The sequence below is a fragment of the Ursus maritimus genome, unplaced genomic scaffold (genome assembly GCF_017311325.1).
Source record: "Ursus maritimus isolate PB19 unplaced genomic scaffold, ASM1731132v1 scaffold_9, whole genome shotgun sequence".
NCBI classification, from domain to species: Eukaryota; Metazoa; Chordata; class Mammalia; order Carnivora; family Ursidae; genus Ursus; species Ursus maritimus.
In genome coordinates this window covers 16,709,984-16,730,578 of record NW_024427107.1, presented here as the reverse complement: position 1 = coordinate 16,730,578, position 20,595 = coordinate 16,709,984, and the positions used below count along the sequence as shown (strand labels likewise).

General features: G+C 37.2%; 1 protein-coding gene across 3 annotated transcripts in view; it reads left to right on the top strand.

The window, feature by feature from the left end:
• Positions 1 to 20,595, top strand: part of PDE7A (phosphodiesterase 7A) — a 109,907-nt gene that overhangs the window by 62,951 nt on the left and 26,361 nt on the right. The gene's annotated exons all lie outside the window — the stretch shown is intronic.

Below are 20,595 nucleotides of genomic sequence, written 5' to 3'. Positions count from 1 at the left end.
AAAAATCTGTAAAAATTCAGGTGAAATTCAGTTAAAGCAGTGCTTACGGGAAAATTCATAGCATTAAAAATACTTACATTAATGAGAAAGCGAAATAAGTGAATTAAATAGTCAAGTTCAAGAAGTTAGAAAAAGAATAAGAAAGTACACCTAAGAAAAGATGAAGATAGCAATTAGTAAAGATAAAACCCAGAAATTAATGAGCTAAAAGTAAAATAAAAATAAACTAAGAACTGGTTCTTTACAACAAAATAGATAAACTGCTGGCTGACTTAATTAATGGATTAAATTTAGCTAATATGAATACTTAAAAACTAAGCGGAGGTGGGAGAGAGGGGGATCCTCACAGATACAAGGGAAATTAAAGAATAAAAATAGACTACTTTGCTTATTCTTATTAATTTTTTGTTTAGGAAAATACTTTTTTAAGTAAAGATGTTATTTATGTTAACATGGATTTATTATATTTTTTTATGTTTTTTAGAGCATTTTTAGGTTGAGAGCAAAATTGAGAGGAAGTACAGAGATTTCCCACATATCCCCACACCACAAATGCATAGCCTCCTCTATTAGCAACATCACCAAACAGTGTGATATGTTTGTTATAATTGATGAACCTACATTGACAGATCATAATCACCCAAAGTCCATAGTTTACATTAGGGTTCATTCCAGGTGTTGTATGTTCTATGGATTTGAACAAATATATAATGACATGTATCCATTGTTATTGTATACAGAGTATTTTCACTGCCCTAAAAATCCTTTGTGCTCCATGTATTCATCCCCCATTTTCCCAGTCATTGGCAACTACTGATCCTTTTATTTTATCCATAGCTTTGCCTTTTCCAGAATGTCATATAATTGGAATCATACTGTCGGTGACCTTTTCAGATTGGCTTCTTTTACATGGATAATATGCATTTTAGGTTACTCCTTATCTTTTCATGACTTGACAGCTTATTTCTTTTTAGCACTGGATAACATTTCATTGTCTGGATGGACCACAGCTTATTTATCCTTTCACCTGCTGAAGGACATCTTGGTTGCTTCCAGGTTTTGTCACTTATGAATAAAGCTGCTACAAACATTCATGTGCAGGTTTTTGTGTGGATGTGACTTCTTTGGGTAAATACCAAGGAGTGTGACTGCTGGAATATATGGCATAAAGTATGTTTAGTTTTGTAAGAAACCGCCGAACTGTCTTCCAAAGTGGTTGTACCATTTTGTATTCCTACCAGTAATGAATGGGAATTTCTATTGCTCCATATTCACATCAGCATCTAGTGTTGAGTGTTCTGGATTTTAGCCATTCTAATAAGTATGTACTGGCATCTCATTTTAATTTGGAATTCCCTGTGGATCATCTTTTCATATGCTTGTTTGCCATCTGTGCATCTTCTTTGATGAGGTGTCTGTTCAGGTTTTGGCCCATTTTTTAATCAAATTGTTTGTTTTCTTGTAGAATTTTGGGTTCTTTGTGCACTTTGGATAATAGTCCTTTATCAGATGTGACTTTTGCAGATTTCTTCTTCTATACTGTGGCTTGTCTTCTCATTCTCTTGACACTGTCTGTTTCAGAGCAGAAGTTTTTAATTTAAATGAAGTCCATGTAAAACCAGTTTCTTTCATGGATCATGCATATCTTTGCTGTTGTTTCTAAAAAGGCATTTCCATACCCAAGGTTGTCTAGATTTTCTCCTGTGTTTTCTTCTAGGAGTTCGTTAGTTTTGTATTTTATATTTAGGTCTATGATCCATTTTTAATTAGTTTTTGTGAAGGGTGTAAGGTCTGTGTTTAGATTCATTTTTTTGCATGTGGATGTCCAGTTGTTCCAGCACCTTTTGTTGAAGAAACTATGTTTGCCTAGCGTATTGCCTTTACTCCTTTGTCAGAGATCAGTTGGCTATATTTATGTGGGTTTATTTCTGGGCTCTCTACTTTTTTCTACTGATCTGTTTGTTCTTTTGCCAATACCACGGTGTCTTGATTTTTGTAACTTTATAGTAAGCCTGGAAGTTGGGTCATGTCAGTCTTCCAACTTAGTTTTTCTTCTTCAGTAATGAGTTCGCTAGTCTGGGTCTTTTGCCTCTCAGTATAAACTTTGGAATTAATTTGTTGATATCCACAAGATAACTTACTGGGTTTTTTATTGGGATTGTATTGAAATTGTGGATCAAGTTGGAAGAACTAACATCTTGACAGTATTGAATCTTCCTGTCTGTGAAAGTGGAATATCTCTCCATTTGTTTAGTTCTTTTTTGATTTCTTTCATCCCAGTTTTGTAGTTTTCCTCATGTAGGTCTTATGCATATTTTATTTGATTTATATCTAAGTATTTCATTTTGGGGGGTGCTAATGGAAATGGTGTTGTGTTTTGAATTTCAAATGCCGTTTGTTTATTACTGGTATATAGGAAAGCAATGAACTTTATTAACTTGTATCCTACAGTCTTACTATAATAATTGTTTATTAGTTTCAGGAAGTTTTTTTGTTAATTCTTTCACATTTTCTGTATAGACAGTCATGTCATCTGTGAGCAAAGAAAGTTTTGTTTCTTCCTTCCCAATCCGTGTATGTTTTATTTTCTTTCTTACTGCACTAGCTAGGACTTCTAATATGACATTAAAAAGAATGGTGAGAAGGGAATATCCTTTCCTTCTAACTAATCTTATGTGGGAAACTTTCAAGTTTCTCACCATTAAGTATTTTCATTGTGGGGTTTTTGTAGATATTCTTTATCAAGTTGAGAACATTCCCTATATTCCTTGTTTACCAAGAGTTTTTATCATGAACAGGTGTTAGATTTTGTCAAGTGCTTTTTCTGCATTTATTGGTATGATCATGATTTTGGTTTTGGTGTTTTTTTCTTTTTTTTTTTTTTTAGTCTCTTGACTTGTTGGATTGCATTAATTGATTTTTTAATGTTGAACCAGCCCTGCATACCTGGGATAAATTCCACATGGTTATAGTATATAGTTCTTTTAATACTTTTTTGGATTTGATTTGCTAATATTTTGTTGAGGATTTTTGCGTCTATACACGTAAGAGATATGGATCCGTAGTTTTCTTTTTCTTAGAATGCCTGAGCCTGGTTTTAGTATTAGAGTAATGCTGGCCTCATAGAGTGAGTTAGAAGTATTCCTTCTCTCTGTTTCAGTCTTCTGAAAAGGATTGTGGAGAATTGGTGTAATTTCTTCCTTAAGGGTTCACCAGAATTCACCAATGAACCCATCTGGGCCTGATGTTTTCTGTTTTGGAAGGTTATTAATTATTGATTCCATTTCTTCAATATAGACCTGTTTGGATTGTCTATTTATTCTTGTATGAGTTTTGGCAGACATTTCCTGTGGGAATCTAGTCAGACCACCTAACATAAATCTCACAAAATGTTGGGCCTCCCCATGACTGGGTTTCAGAGTTAGCCACACTGAGCTTTCAGAAATTCATCAGCTATAGTTCAGATTTCCCTGCCCTGGCACTGGTTTCCAGGGAGATTTCTGTCTGTGCTCTAGTAAATTGTTGTTCTCTCTAATGATCTGTTGGTCTCTCCAGTCTTGAGGGCAGTGGTTTGCCCTGTGTCCTCACCTCTCTTACGGATCCTAGAAGAGTTGTTGATTTTTCAGTCTGTTCAGCTTTTTACTATTGTTGCGACAGAGCGACAGCTTCCAAGCTTCTTTTATATGGATACAGGAACAGAAAGTCCTATTATGTTATTTTAAAGTGAAATGACAAGTATTTACAAATTTTGTTTTCATTTCTGTCATGGTAAATAGCAATAGCTGTAACTCAAGCTAAAGCTTGGTGCAGTCAGTAATTTTAAAAGAGTCTAAAGGAGTTGTGAAAAGCAACATGTTTGAGAAAGTTGCACAAGAGTTACCTCTCTAAAATCGTGAGGTCTAGAGATTTTACAGGCAAATTCTTCTGAGATCTTTAAAAGACTGATGATTGTTTTTAAGAAGCAAGTATATTCTTGCTGTAAATGTCTGTTAAAAAATGTTCAAAAAATATTAGCAAAAGGATTCCAACAGCATAAAAGAACAATAGTCCAGCCTTAGTGGGTTTGTTTTAGGGAGGATTGCAAGCATGATTTAATATCTAGGTTTTGTGGGGGGGGGGTTGTAGGAATACATTGATAACATTCGTTGCTTCTAGGAGGAAATGGGTGGCTTGAGAAAATGAAAGGAAAAGAAATATTTTGTTGTAGACCCTTTTGAATCTTGATTCATGCGAATGTATTATCATTGAAAAGCTTAAATAAAATTACTTATAAATATTGTAATATCCAAAGATGAGCTATGAGTAGGGATATCAGTAAAAAGGTTAAGTCTAAATATTGACATTATTATAAAGAAAGGTACAGTTATATTGGGAGTCTCTAGTATAACCCCTTGTCTTTCACTGAATTTAGTGAAATAGAGGATTTGAAAAATATAATTGTTATGAAGTGTCAGTTTAAATGAGAGGCATAATGATAATGGGACATTTTGTTGGGAGAGGAAAGTTGGAAATGATCAAATTGTTGGACGTAATTTCTATTGGAATTAAAATAGGATAGATACTTTCTAAATCATAACAAAACCAGATGCAAATAATATAACATCTGAAGGACAAAATGAGAGCAGACTGAAGATACTGATGGTAGTAATAAGGGTAAAGGGATGAGCTTTTCCTTCTAAGAGATGAAGATGCTCAGATTAGGAAAAAATGAAAACCTAATGACATAGAACGGTTGAAAACAGTATCAAGCAGTACCAGGTTTGAAAGTGTTAAATTGGAATTGGGCGACTTACACTCAGATCCTGATCTGGTGATTTAGACCCATTGTAGGAACCCTGTGGTATGGCGTCTTACAACTCTTGACCTCATTATACTGATTGTTTACAAAAAGTGACAAATGTCTGAGACTCTAGGTTGTAGTTGGAAAAGTGACTCACTGTGGAATTGGTCCTATAGTTACTGCAAATTATCTCTAAGCCAAAATGATAATAAAATTTGGAGGGTTTTTTTTTTAATAGAAAAAAATGAATCATTTTTTCCTACTGATAGTGTGGGTACTGTTTATCACAGAGCTCAGAATTCTTAAAGGAAAAAAATCTTAATCTAGTACGTTTTGTGAAATGTGATCTAATCAGAGTGAGCACATGCTCCTGCTATGACTAAAACCTCCCCTGAGCCATCTCCAGGAGCCTCGTCTTCTTCAGATTTGGCGAAGGCACCTACCTACCCTTAGGCAGCTTTCCAGGATCAGTTTAAACCTTCAGAGGGACTGAAGCATTTGAAACACTTTAGTATTGTGTCTTCTCCCATATATATAATTAAAAATAACATTTTATTTTTTCACAGTGGCACAAAACATTACAAGCTGAAGTTACAATAGTTTCTGGATGTTTGGATTGCAAACTTCTAGATATGTGTATTAAATTGATAGACGTTAGAATTCTCTCTCTATACAACTCCTTAATACCTCTTCTGTGCATCTCTGTGTTTGAAACTTAAAGTCACTCTTAATTTCCCTATTGTAAAATTCCTATCTCTTTCTGCTCTTCCATTGCTTAAATCCAGTCTGTATTAAATTCCATGTATTCTGTAACCGAAAACAGCTGCCGTACTTCTTTCCTCTCTGTCCTAATTTATCTCTTATCCTGTTTGATTCAGACCTTTATCACCACTGTCTGGGATTATTCTGGTATTATCTTAACCATTGTCCTTCCTTTTAAGATTTCTCTCCTGCAGTCTATCCTATAACCTGTACTCAAAGTTGAATCTTTCTAAAGAGAGGGAAAGCTTAAAATATAGGGGGAAATGCATCACAGTAGGTAAAGAGATGGAGTATGCTGTTAGCATCTTAATTAAAACTATTTTTTGTCAGTTATTTTGTGTTCTATGTGCTGTATTTGTGAGGTGCTGATATTTAAGTGCTGAAATAGTTTTAACTAATTTCTGATTTATGATTTTCTCCATGTTGACATAATACCTTTACTAATTTACCCAGAAATTAGACATCTACACTGTAATATTGAGCTTTTCTATTTGTAATACAGTTTATAATAAACAGTGTTTAGTTTTACAATATCAAGGTGAGTTCTCCTCAAGAACCTGTCCAGTTAGGGGACAGTTCCAGGCTCCAAAGATAGTAAGTAGGACTTCAGCAGTAATTTTAATCTGTAAATATTACAGGTTTTTCTGCCTTGAGTTTTTGTCCTTTGTGTTGTCTTTTGTCAGAAATCCTTATTCTCTTAAGGCCTATAAACTTATCTTCACAATATAATTTGTCATAGGCCTTATCATATAGAAAGTTTGACTTTTAAGTCTTTCCGAAAGGATATAAAGAAACAACAGAAGAAAATTAATTCAACACAGAAATACCTTAAATGCAGAAACAATGCTCAGCCTTACTAAACAGACAAATTCCTGTCAAACTGAGGAGGTTAACCAGTCAGGTCCGGTGCTGGCGATAGACAGGAACATTGTGACAGGCTCTAGGGGCAGTTCCTCAGTACGCATCAAGAGTTTTAAGCATCTTTTTCCTTTGATTTCACCACTAGAAGTGTATGGAAAGGAAATAATCGTATGTAAATGTTAATTAATGTCCAAAGATGTTCACTTTGGCTTTGTTTATAATAGAAAATGTATTAAATTGTGGTATTACTGACTGAAGTATTTAGGAGTGAAAGAGCAGAATGTTTATAACCTACTCTCAGATGTTCAGAAGGAGAATCGTACACACACACACACACACACACAAACACACACACAGTGCAAATGTTAAAGCAATGAAATAAAATGTTAATGACAAATCTGAGTAAAGGGTATTCCTTGTACTATTTTTAGTTTAGTTTGCAACTTTTTATATTTTATATGTGTATTTTGAAATGATTTCCAAACAAAGTTTGGTAATCATGTGCTTATTAAAAAGGATGGGTTTTTATTCAGATTACATATTTGTTAATTAACTGGTATTAGGCCAGTTCTGTGGTTGTTTATACAGAGCTGAGAGAGTTCAAACTTTGGGAAGCTGATTTGAAACTTGTAGTCTTTGTTACAGAGGATGGAGGGGTTTCGATGATCATGAATCCTCTTTGCCAAGAAGTGTTTCCCAAAGATCTGGTATAAATCTGTAGTCAGGGTTAGTCTGACATCGTTGTTGCAGTGATTCTGCTTTAATCACGAAATTCTATATTTTTAAGTTAAATTTTTCCTGAAATGGATGTGTTGTACAGAAGCCTTTATTCTTATTTTATTAACTAGATTTTTCTTCTTCTCATTTGTCTCTGATGCTTTAGTGGGCTGCTCATGCTAACTTCTTTCCGAATTTATCAGGTACTATTGTGGTTCTCTGAGACAATAAATCAAAATTTTTTCCAAAGTATCATCTCTCACTAAAGGGATTTTAGGAAGCATTCTTATACCTTTGTTTTTGCTCTTATTAACTTTTATGTTACAGAAGAAAAGGTAGAATGTATCATATTATGAAAATGTTGGTGTTAACATTTTCTTGAGACCTACTGAGAAACTTAAGCTTTCATCCCATTTTAAAAAGATCCCTGGGAACGCCTGGGTGGTTCAGTCGGTTAAGCGTCTGCTTCAGCTCAGGTCATGGTCCCAGCGTCCTGGGATGGAGCCCCCTGGCTCCTTGCTCAGTAGGGAGTCTGCCTCTCCCTCTGCCTGCCACTCCCCCTGCTTGCCTGCTCTCTCTCTCTCTCTCTCTTTCAAATAAGTAAATAAATCTTAAAAAATAAATAAGAAGATCTCTAACCGTCAGACCTGCTGTGTCTGGGCATTAGTCTCACTAAGGTACAGATTTCTGGTCCTCCAGCTTTTAAAAACTGATTCTGGATGTCCTTCGTTTAGCTAAGTTTAACTTATCTAATCTCCTGATTTTATGTTGTGAAAATTCTAAGTTTGAGGCATGCAGTGACAGTGAGTGATATATATATAGCACTGACACGTTGGGGTGAGAAGAAGGACGGGGAGAGAAATATTGCTTGATTGGAGAGAGTGCGGGGCTGACGGAGGCATGAGCCCAGCAGGAGAGCGGTTTCCAGGGCAACGTGCCCCAGGGTGGTGTCTCCCTCACCTGGGCTCCTGCGCTCTTGAACAGCAGCCCTTAATGGGACGGCCTCTCCGCACCGCACCGCACCGCACCGCTGTCTCAAGTTTCTGCTTCACTCAAGGCGAGAGACCACCAGCAGACTCCTCGTTTCACTTTCCTCCTTTTGAGTAAGGTGGCTTCCTTTCGGTAGGCTGGATTAAAAGCCCCAAATATTCCTACAAATATTTTTCTATACCTGGTCTGTTGAAATACAGTATTTTGGGTCTTCAATTTATTGGACCTGATGAAATGAATTCTCTGTTGACATTTTGTCAGAATTTGTCTCTTGTTTGCTTCTAAAATTGTATGTCCCTAAATTTAATGAATCATTCTTTTAGTTACACATGATTTTAGCATATATAATAACAAATACTAATATCTTTAAAATGCAAAAGAACTGCCAGAGCTCTGCGTGTGCACTTAGAAAATCTGATCAGGTTTGTTTTTGTTTTTTTAAAGATTCTGACATCATTATTAAATAGTAACAGAAGCGGCCAGCTTGACAGTTACTTCTTTTCATGGAATTCACTAGAGCTTACTGATGTCATGCAGACTGGAAGGCGTGGTCTCTGCCAGTATCAGACAAGATGTAGTACAAGGAATGTGTTCTTTTTACAGTTTCTTTTTTCATCTCCATGTAAATGCAGTTCTTTCCATTTTCTTTTACTTCTGGCACCTGGTAATGTTCCAGTCTGTGTAAATGTGTTCTACCCATTATCGAGAGCTTTGTATTCATTTTAGCACTTTACTGCACCCCATACTAGGGGAGCAAGGGAACTTGTCAGGATATTTGTATTGTAGCCTAAAAGCTTTTAACTTTTCTAGGCTTTTAGTCTTACTCATCTTTTTGTTCCTGGCCTCTGGCAGCCTCTGGCTCCGTTGCATCAGGTTGACTAAAACTGTATCTTCCAGCAGTGAGATTTTGTAGGGTCCCACTTGTAGTTCTCTAAGTATAAACTGAAACTATTAACCTAATTCAGGCTGGTTCCTGCCCTTCTGCTGAACCAAATGTCTCATGCTGTCTTTATTGTAACGACCCGCGATGAAAACATACACACCCCTTACACGTTTCCTTAGATCCTCGTGTGTGTTTGATTGGGGTTGTTTTCTGTCTTTCTGGCACGGCTGTGTTAGACTTCGGGACTTGTTTTATACTGTTATATGATCAGAAAGAACATCTGTTTCTCTGTGTATTTTGAGTTTAAAAGCTCATGTTGTACTGATTTTATTGTCTCAGATTATCTCAGTCTTTAATATATAGGAACTCCCACACAAGGGTAGATCCTATTATATTGGGTAGCTTTTCCTGCTGCTTCCCTTGAAGCATGAAAGTTGTTGCTTGGTGTTTCCCTCAGCTATGACCTTTTCTTTGTTACAGTCTTTTTCCTGTTATCTTTCCTACGGTATCCCCTGGCCAGTACTTTACTATCTACAGGCATATTTTCTTCGGCCATTATTTGTTTGATCTGCTAACGTAGCTGTTCATCGCTTGTAATTTAGTCTCATTACAAATGTAAGCATTCCAGCCTCTACTTACATCTGTGGGAGTGTAGACTAAGGTCATGTTTTGTCTGGGGTTTCTATTAAAGTTTGGTTTGTTCCCAATCATTCATTCGTCTTGAAAGCATATCTATAATATGTAATGTAAACAGCCTATCTATAATAGTGCACGGAGATATCACAGGAAACAATAATCTTATGTCTTTTTTCCCTGCCTTTTTATCATGAATGTTCCTACTTCCTGTAACACTCCCCTTGCGAAGCAGTGCACGTAGAGAGTGCTGTGTTGAATTGAATTAGGAAACAGAGCGTTCTGCCCCACATGTGCGTATTTTTTTAAATTTACCTCGGTTCCAGGTGATTGGGAAATGTCTGCATTTGAAAACCACTGATTTTTGTTGCTTCTTTGTCCCAAATTGATAGAATAGTCTGTCCCCTAGATAGCTTCTTGAACTTCATAGCACAAATTAGGGAGCTAATATGGACTGGACCTTAATCTTACTACAGTTTAATGGTAGGTTAATTCTAATTGTGCTTGGGAGACCCGGGGGAATAGGAGATTTAACTTTAGGCTTTACTTTGCATGTTACACATTAAGTCTTTGTGTACGTTCTTTTCTTTCTTTCTCAGTCCACTAAGAAGTAATTAAAAATGTAATCAATAAGGAGCTATGTTCAAGTCCTGAGTTTGAACGTAAGAGAGATCCAACATATCACATATCCTAATATGGAAATGCCTAATCCAGAGTAATAAGAATCACCTTTAAAAGAGTTTTATATCAATTATTGTATCAAATCCTGTCAAAGTGAACACTGAATTCCATAAACTAGTTTATAAGACTTGCTTAAGGGAAAGAATATTGATTGTACAGCTTATTCTCATGTTAATATTGATCTGATTTTAGATTATGAGTAGCACGTTTATTTCTTTGACTTGTATTGAAGCTTGGACTACTTACATACTCATTTTGAAGTAATCAAATTGGGGCGCTTGGGTGGCTCAGTCAGTTGAGCATCTGACTTGATCTTGGCTCAGGTCTTGATCTCATCATGGTCATGAGTTCGAGCCCCATGTTGGGCTCTGCTGGGCAGGGAGCCTACTTAAATATATACATACATAGACACATACTTACGTACACAAATCATAAAGTAACGAAATGTATGCATATTGAAATCTTTTACATGTGTGCATTTATTTCTGTAGTCTATAAAAGTATGCAGTGGTCTTCAGGATGAAGTTATGCTGTCACGAAGAATAAATTCGTTTTTGTTACAATAAGTAGTGTGAAGTCATGTGTTTAAAAATATTTGAACTTGAAACTAATGTTACAGGTCAGTTTTATCTCAACCAAAAAAATATTTGATATCTATGATAATTATAGCCATTCATGTTGAAGTGNNNNCTCTTTCCCAGAAAGGACATGTTGCATATATGATCTCATTTAATTTTCACAACAGAATTATGAGGCCTATTTTACAGTGAGGAAACTGTAAAGACCTTAAATAATAACTTTCCTAATGTCACAAAACTAATGAAAGTGGCAGAACTGGGATTCAGACTCAGGTGTGTGACTCCAAAGCCCACGTGTTTTATCTGCTCCGTTGTCCCACTTCCCTGTATCAGCGCATACTGCTTACTCTGCTAGAGACTTCACCGTGGCTTTACGCACGCAGCTCTTTTCTTCCCCATGTAGCCACACGTGCTAAATAGAAATATTCTTCCAAGAAAAATTTTCCCATAGATGTTCTTAAATGTGATTATTCAATTCATATTGTATTGAATATGGCTTTCAGATATGGCTATAGTGTGTTTGTGTGTGTGTGTGTGTGAGAGAGAGAGAGAGAAAGAGAGAGAGAGAGGGCAAGAGAGAGCAAGAGAGAGAGTGTGTGTTCAGGAAAATTAAAGAGAGGTTAGAATATAAATGTCTTCAGGGTTTTTTATTCCATTGCCATTCCACATGACATTGCCCTAGACTTGAGTTGAAACTGAAATTTAAAAAACATTTTAAAAATCTCCAAGGATAATTCATGATTACATGCATCTAAGTTGATTTTTATGGTTTTTAAGGTGGCAGATGTAGTGACTACAGGGCTCCCTCTTGTGGACCATTAAAGCAAGTAGTGATCAAGTCTCGAGATCCCAAGACTTCTCTGTTCAAAACCTCTTTTGTCTCATAATTAAGTATCAGTGGCATCCTTTGTATGCAACTGGGATGATAGAGAAGAGTCTGGGACTGTCGGGAGTAATACTGCTCAACATTGTGTGATTCTCCAGCCCTTTCGTTTCCGTAATCTATTGCTTATATTTCCTGTCTACTTTCTAATATTAGGGGGAAACATTGCTTCTAAATGTGCCTGCTCTCTCACATTTCATTTTTCTGGCCCAGAGAATCCAAGAATGGATGGCTGGAAGTAACTCCCATGAACATTAAGTAACAACACTCATTTAGTTTTTTGCAGGCTGATTAGTTTGTTCATGGTCACATAGTGAGGTAATTTGATATTTTAGAAGAGAACCAGCAGAGCTAACAGCTCTTTAATAGTAACTTGATTAATTCAGTGAGCCCTGTTGGCTTTCTAAGCTGGGTTGGAATGTAGGTAACCATGTAAACTAGAACAAGCCTGGGACTTAAAATAAATAGTCCTAGCCTGGTGGAAGCTGGGCTTTAATAAAGACAGTTTTAATCTATTGTGTATTATGCTGTGAAATAATGGCGTGCCTCAAGTTACAGAACGAGCTCATGACGATATTGGTAGTAGGGTCAGATTTTATGTAATATGGTCGGGGGTTGGGGTTTCGTAATTGTCTGGACAAAGGGTACTAATCAAATTCTCACAGTCACTCATTCCTATTTCTAGTTCCCCATGTAACCTTTTTTATATGTCCCTAAATGATAACTACTTATTCAACTTGATATCCTTCTTTTTTCTCTGTAGTGCTCTTTTCATGTTTGAGTATAAGAATTTTATTTCCAATCATTATAGGGAATCCATTTGTGTATGTGTGTATGTGCAAGGGGGAAGAATGGGAGGGGAGCAAACCTGACGAAACTAAAAATTTCCATCTTAAAATGACATCATCATGCTTCATCCTTGATTTATAGTCACTGATCCCTTTTCTTAGATCATATTTTGGAAGCTATCCTAGGACAGTTCTGGAAGCCTCTCTAATTTTCTTTTAGAAAACTTATTTTCCAGTTTGGCAGTGTGTTTTAGAAGCCACTGAAATATGCTCCTATGTGCTTATTTACTTCTGAGGGTTTTTTCCAACTAGGATGTGTGAGAAGATTTAGTTATAAGAATGTTTATTACAGAATTGTAAGAAAAGTAAAAGTTAGAAACAGCCTAAAGCAAAAAGATTAATTTCATATTTTAGAATAATACATAGCTAGTAAAAATGATGGTACTTGTGTTATTTATTGACTTGAAAAGATGTTCATGAATTTGTAAGTTAAAAAAAATTACTATGAATTGTCTTGGAGAAAAGAAAAACTATATATACACATGCATATAGAAAATGATTCACAGAAAAATATCTGGAGTGCCAGACTGTTAACATTCATTGTTTCTATACAGATAAGTCCTCCCATGCAAATTCTCCCCATTTTCAAACTTTGGTTGAACAGAAAGGCTTAGGGCAGCTACCCCCAGAAAGGGGCAGATGTCACTCAGAATGACAGTGTAGGTAGATTGAGGGGTTTATCTCTCTACCAAAACAACCACTGAACTAGAGAAAAAGACCAGAGTCTACTATTTCAGGTTTCTGGTTCCTGATTGGACACTTATAACAGCCTTGGGAGTACTTGATGAAGGGAGAGGCTGCTGTTTGGCCGTTCATGTACAAACCAGTGATCATTCCCTATTCCTCAGCCCCTTAGCCTGTGGGGACAGTGGCCTATGTTCCTGGAGGGGCTTGCTGAAGCCAGGCTAGACACTGGGGACTTTGCTCCAAAACTTCGGAGTTGCATTTTTAAGTCAGTCTGTCAGATACCTGAGTGCTAGGCACAGACATTTGCCCTCATTTCAGCCTTTCAGCTGCAGAGATTTCACCCAGCAGTGTCTCCTGGAAGATTTAAAGAATCTATTCCTGCCCCCTTCCCCCGTTTTGGAACCACGCATTTAAGGATATCTGTGTTAGGTCACTGTATTGGCTGACTGCAGAGATAATGGATCAGGAACTTCAGTGACCACACACAACAAGGAACACACAAAGGCAAATAGATATGCAAAGGCGAAAATAGTTTGGAAAGGTCAAAACAGATGGCTTCAGCCCACAGCAAGCAAAAGTAAGCAGTACTGGAGGAGTGAGGACTACATTTCCAGGTACCCCAGTATAATAGTCAGAATGTCCACTTCTCAAAAAAAAACACAAAACTATAAAACATACAAAGAAACCAGAAAGTATGGCCCATACATACAGCAAGGGAATTTCACAGAAGCCATCCCTGAGGAAACCCAGACTTTGGAATTGCTAGTGAAGGACATTAAATCAAGTGTCTTAAATGCTTAGAGCAAACCATGGACAAAGACCTAAAGGAAATCGGGAAAGCATTGTATGAACAAAACCAAAATCTCAATAGATAGAAATTATAAAAAGGAACCAAATAAATTCTGGGGCTAAAAAGTATAATAATGGAAATGAAAAATTCACTAGAGGGATTCAAAAACAGATTTGAGTAGACAGAAGGATCAGTGAACTTGAAGATAAGACCATTGAAATGATTCAGACTGAGAAGCAGAAAGAAAAAAGAATGAAGAAAAATGAACAGAGTCCAGTAAACTGGTGGGAGATCATCATATGTACCAATGTATGAATCAAAGGAGTCCCGGTAGCAGGAAGAGAAAGAAAGGAGCAGAAAAGGTATTTGAAGATATAAAGGTGGAAAACTTCCCAAATCTGATGAAGATATGAAATACACATCTAAGCTCAGTGAACCCCAAGCAGGATAAACTCAGAGATCCACACTGAGACATAATATAGGCAAATTGTTGAAACCCAAAGACCGAATTTTGAAAGCAGCAAAAGGGGAGCAATTTGTCCTAACAAGGGATCCTCAATGAAATTAACAACTGATGTCTCATCATAGAAACCTTGGAAGAGGGGTGAGATGATGTATTTAGAATCCTGAAAGGGGGGGAGGGCTATACACCAAGAATTCTATATCTTGCAAAACTATCCTTCATGAACGAAGACGAGATAAATACATTTCCAGACAAAAGTTGAGGGCGTTCATGTGCAGTAGACCTGTGCTATGGGAAATACTATAGGCAGTCTTTCAGGATGAAATGAAAGGACATTAGAGAATAACCTGAAACCAATAAGAAAAAATAACACTGGCGAGGGTAACTATATAGGTAAACATAAAAACAGTAGTGTATTTCTGGTTTGTTACTCTTTGATAAATCTGTGTGTGCATACACAGTGTGTAAAGATGCAGTCTGTGACAATAACAAGATAAAAGGGAAAGTTGGAGAGTATAGGAGTGGAGTGTTTGTACAATAAGTTGGTACTTGCAGACTAGGTTGTTATAAGTTGAAGACATTAATTGTAAATGCCCAAGATAACTATGGAACGAAAAAATATACAGAGAAGGAAATAAGAGGGAGTCAAAATGGTACACTACAAAAAAATTAGCTAAATGAAAAAAAGAGGCAATAATTGATGAATTAAGGAACAAAAAACATAAAAATACCCCAAATAATAGCAAAATGACAGAAGTAAATCCTTCTTTATCAGTGATCACCTTAACTGTAAATAGATTAAATTCTTCTACTTAAAAGCAGAGATTGGCAGACAGAATTTTAAAAAACCCATAGAGTCTATCTATATGCTGTGTAGAAGGAGCTAACTTTGGGTATAAAGAAACAGAGGTTGAAAGTTAAAGGATGGGAGTGGTACTCCATATAGATAGTAACCGATAGTATAACTGATGAATTTATAATTTATATATTCTTATATATTTATCAATGTACGATGTCCTTTATCTCTCTCTTTTTTTTAATTTCACGTCTATTTGTGTGACAATAATAAAGCCACCCAGCTCTCTTTTGGTTACTATTTACATGGAGTATCACTCCCATCCTTCTACTTTCAACCTCTTTGTTTCTATACCTAAAGTTAGACTAGATAATAAATAAGGCAAAACAACAAAAGTAGTTGAAACCTGGGGCACCTGGGTGGCGCAGTCGTTAAGTGTCTGCCTTCGGCTCAAGGCGTGATCCCAGCGTTATGGGATCGAGCCCCACATCAGGCTCCTCCGCTATGAGCCTGCTTCTTCTTCTCCCACTCCTCCTGCTTGTGTTCCCTCCTTCGCTGGCTGTCTATCTCTGTCAAATAAATAAATAAAATCTTTAAAAAAAAAAGTAGTTAAAACCTGTACATTCAGAATCAAGAAATAGTAGAAGCAAATGTTCAGGGGTGCCTGAGTGGCTCAGTCTGTTAAGCGTCTGCCTTCGGCTCAGGTCCTGATCCCCGGGTCCTGGGATGGAGTCCCTATCGGGCTCAGCAGGGAGCCTGCTTCTCCCTCACTGCCCTGCAAGTACTCTCTCTCACTATCTCTGTTGCTGTCTCTCTCTCAAATAAATAAATAAAGTCTTTAAAAAAAAAAAAAAAAAGCAAATGTTCAAACAGATCACAGAAATGAAGGCACTTGGTGGGAGCACGAGGTGCAGAATATGGACTACCCAGGGTAACAGGCACAGTGGGTAGAAATGAGAACAGCAGCCTGCGGCCATCCCACCCTGAATGTGCCCAGTCTTGTCTGATCGCAGAAGCTAGGCAGGGTTGGGCCTGGTTAGCACTTGGATGGGAAAAATGAGAAAGCAAACAAAACAAATAAAAAATTTGAGAAGAACTGGAGAGGAATTGAGATATAGATGACAGGTGTAAAGGCATTTTGACATAACAGTTTAGTCTCGGAATAATAAAGCTGCAATAGTGGCACACAATAAATACTTAGAGATACAATTCAAGAAAACTCTTCAGAAGTAACAGAAGAGTTAAATTTACATATTGAAGGAGGACCCTTTGTATCTGGGGGGAAATGACCCAGAATGGTTAGCAGTGGGGTATATCCTAGCAAAATCATGGGACTTCAAGAGAGATTGTGTGGGTGGCCATGCCAAAAAAACCAAGTCACTTATAAGGGGGGAAATAAAAGGTTTGCCTCAGACTTTGCAAATCTCAACGCCAGAAAGTAATGAATTAATACCTTCATTTTCCTACCTTCACTCAAAAAAGGAAAATGAGAGCCAAGATTTTATAGTCAAGTTGTCTGTGAGATACAAAGACTACTGAAAGAAGTTTCGAACGTTCAAGGTTATGTCGTTTGTGAGCTATGTTGTTTTCATGAGCCCTGAGGAAACTGCTAAAGGACGAACCTAAGCAAACAAAAGATAAAAGTGAGTATGAGAATGAAAGAAAAAGTCTGTACCCTGCTAACTAACAGCCATTGGGAAAGGAAAAGGGAGAGAAAGTAGGATACAGAGTGGTTTCGCCATGTGTGATGAAATATTAAAGGACGATGTCCGAAGCTGACAAATCAAGAAGTGAAAATATAAGCATATCGCACAAAATGAAGGTATTTTAGCAAATTTTTAAATTGTAGCAATGCTCTCCAGTGAAGGACTGGTTCAGTAGATAACGGTTCATCCGCATCTGGAATACTTGCAACTGCATGAAAGAATGAGGAAGGTCTCTATGTACTGGTAGGGGAGGGGCTCCAAGAAAAACCAAAAAGCAAGGTGCAGAACATGTAATGGAATATGCTACCATTTATGTAAAAGAAGTAGAGAAATAGTATATAATGATTTCATATGTTTGGCCAAGAAACTCAGGAAGGATACACAGGAAACTTTGAGAAAAAAAGACTATCATTTGGCGGGGGGGTGGCGCTTACGAAGTAACTGGATGGATGACTGGGTAGGGGCTAGGTTCTTCGCTGTTTTTTTCTCCCTTTCACCTCCCTCCCTCATTCCCTCCCTCCTTCTCCCCTCCTCCTTGCATTCTTTCCCTGCTTCTCTTCTTCCCATCTTGCTTCCTTTTCATTTGTGAGACATGTGAACGCATGACATATTCAATAACTAGCCTAATAGAAAAATCAGATATTCTCTTCCTCCCTCCCCCAAATTCTGGGCCTTTATGAAGCCTTAGGCAAAACTTTGAGAGTGGTTTGAGCTGCTGTCTCTTCAGGGTCTTATCGGATTTTCAGTGTTCCATAATACAATCATCTTAGCTAATCTTCCCCAGGCCTTTTAGGTGAAGAAAACACTTCTCTGTGGTTGATTTGCTGTTTCATCTGGGCAGGTTCTCTGCCCTTTCTTAGGCTGTCTGTGAAATAATCAGTACTTGTTAAGGTTAATTGAAGCTCTGTTTCTGATCTTTTGTGTAGGTTATTTATGGGATTAGTCTTGCTGAATGGCGCTGGGCTCCTGTAAGTTAGCATTTCCCCTTGAGTCAGTGTCTGATATTCATTCTCAACTTAATATGGTCAAACCAGAACTCTGGATAATGCGTACTAACTTCAGGACTCTGTGAAATAGGGAGACAGGAATTATGTTTAGTGTTTTGTTTTGTTTTGTTTTGTTTTGTTTCAGTTAAGGAAAATGAGACACTAAGAGGTTGTGACTTGTCAGAAATTACCTAGAAAATAGAAGTAAAGCAGGCGGGTACAGCTGTGATCTTGTGAATGGAGCTCTGGCTACCGGACTGCCAGATGTCCTAACCATTGACAGTGTGAATCCTGCTGTGTTGATAGGAGGACAGCATAGTGGTTGAGTTATCAGGGTTTTCCCCTCAAATGAGGCTTATTTATTTTTTGGTCCTTGTGCAATTATCTTCCCAAAGGGATTCTCACATTCATTTCTGGGGTGCATGAGTTTGGATATGTAATTTGAAAGTAGCAGTGCTACTGTCATTAGTGTATACAAACGTGCACACACGTGCACACAGTGGTGCAGTGTAATTGCCAGTGATAAAATTGTTACCTTTTGTGTGTGATTTAAGATAAATTGAAGGGAGTGCTCATGAAGTCATGCTCATGACCTTGAACTCTTTTAGGTTCCTTTTCCATAATGGATAGACTACATGTATTTTGCAACATTTTCTAGAATTTTCTAAATGCTTTGGCTCTCACAGATTAATTGTATTGCATTTCTACTTTGGTTTCTGAGGTTATATTTATAAATTGGGGGTGATAATCTTGTCATCTTCATATTATTATTCTGATTAGTGAATGCACTTTTGTAAAACTCTAGGGTGCCTTATGAAAACAGAGATGGTGGGGCTAGTATCGTATCATTAGATCTCATCTGCTCCCCATATATTCGTACCATTCACCTCTGTCCCTTCCAGATTCACGCTTTTCTAAGAACAGGACTAGAAGTTTCATATTAGACATAAATTCTTACACATTAGCTTTTCCCCCCCTGTTTCTTTTTCTGCATGCTTTCATCTAATTAAAGACAATTTTGAATAATTTTATACACAAAATTTTTATAATTAATCAATAAACAATACTGTAGAGTTATAATAAAAACTTAGTCATAGTGTGGACACAGGCTTTGGAAGCAAACAGTTCTGTGTTTTAAAATCCAGTTGCTTCCTATATTGGCTGTGTGACCTTGGACAAGTTACTTAATCTCTTGTAGATTCAGTGTTTTCATGTGTAAAGTTTAGGATAATATTTACCTTTTGAGATTGTTAAGGACTAAATGAGGTACTTTTTGCAAAGCACTTGGGAACATTGTTTTCACAGAACTTAGTCTCCCCTCATTTCCTCAAACTTGCTAATTCTAGTTCAGACATTATCATTTGATAGTAGTAAGTTTTACCATTTTGGTTCCAGTCCTTTTCACGTAAGTTACGTTGATAAAGATTGGAAATTTGACTCCACAATTGTAGATACTTTCTGTTTTAGATTCACTGGAATGAAAAATGAGTACCTTATGAAAAATGTACATAACAGCATACATTATTTTATTTCTGGCTTATGTGAGTATATGGGAGTCTGAAAACTCATCAGGTATTTCAAAAATAGGATGCATTTATGCGGTATATTTTTCACATATCTACCTGGTGCTGTTATTAGGCTTTGGCATAAAGAGATGGGAAAAAAGGTATTTCTTGCCTACATTGGAGGTCATCATTTATTAACGGAGACAGGTAAATAAGCAGTTATAATCCAATATCAGAAGTAGTCTGATGGAGGTCTGCACAGGGAGCTTTAAGAACCCAGGGGAGGGGGGGCGCCTGGCTAGCGCAGTCGTTAAGCGTCTGCCTTCGGCTCAGGGCGTGATCCCGGCGTTTCGGGATGAGTCCCACATCGGGCTCCTCCGCTGGGAGCCTGCTTCTTCCTCTCCCACTCCCCCTGCTTGTGTTCCCTCTCTCGCTGGCTGTCTCTCTGTCACATAAATAATAAATGAAATCTTTAAAAAAAAAAAAAAAAAGAACCCAGGGGAGGTACCTCCCGTTTCTCCGACACAGGAGTGTGTGTGCAGGTGTGCCTCCCACAGAAGGTGACGCCTGAGCCAAATTTGGAGGGAGCTAGAACCTGGAGCAGGAAGCCTTTTCTTCCAGACTAAGGAGATGCAGTTTCTTTTAAGATGATGAGGAGTGAGTGGATACTTGGATTTAGAGCAACACGAATAGATTGGGAACTTAGGATAGTTACCTAGAAGCACACTTTCAGGCAGTGGCTTCAACATCAATTTTATCACATTTCCATTGCAACCATATACTTAAAACATATTATGTATCCAACTCCCATATACAGTATCTCATTTAATTCAGCACCCTTTGAATTAGATGTTCTTGCCATTATTTTATAGATAGGCCAATAGAGGAGTTAGTGACTGGACGCACAAGGAGAATATAATATGTTTGATTACCTGTCATTCTACATGGTGATTTTAAGCTACTGGAAGTTAAGATGACAAGTGATGAGTTGTTGATCCTTAGTCTCCATTTTCATGTGTTTTATATTATGAGCATTTCGCTGAATT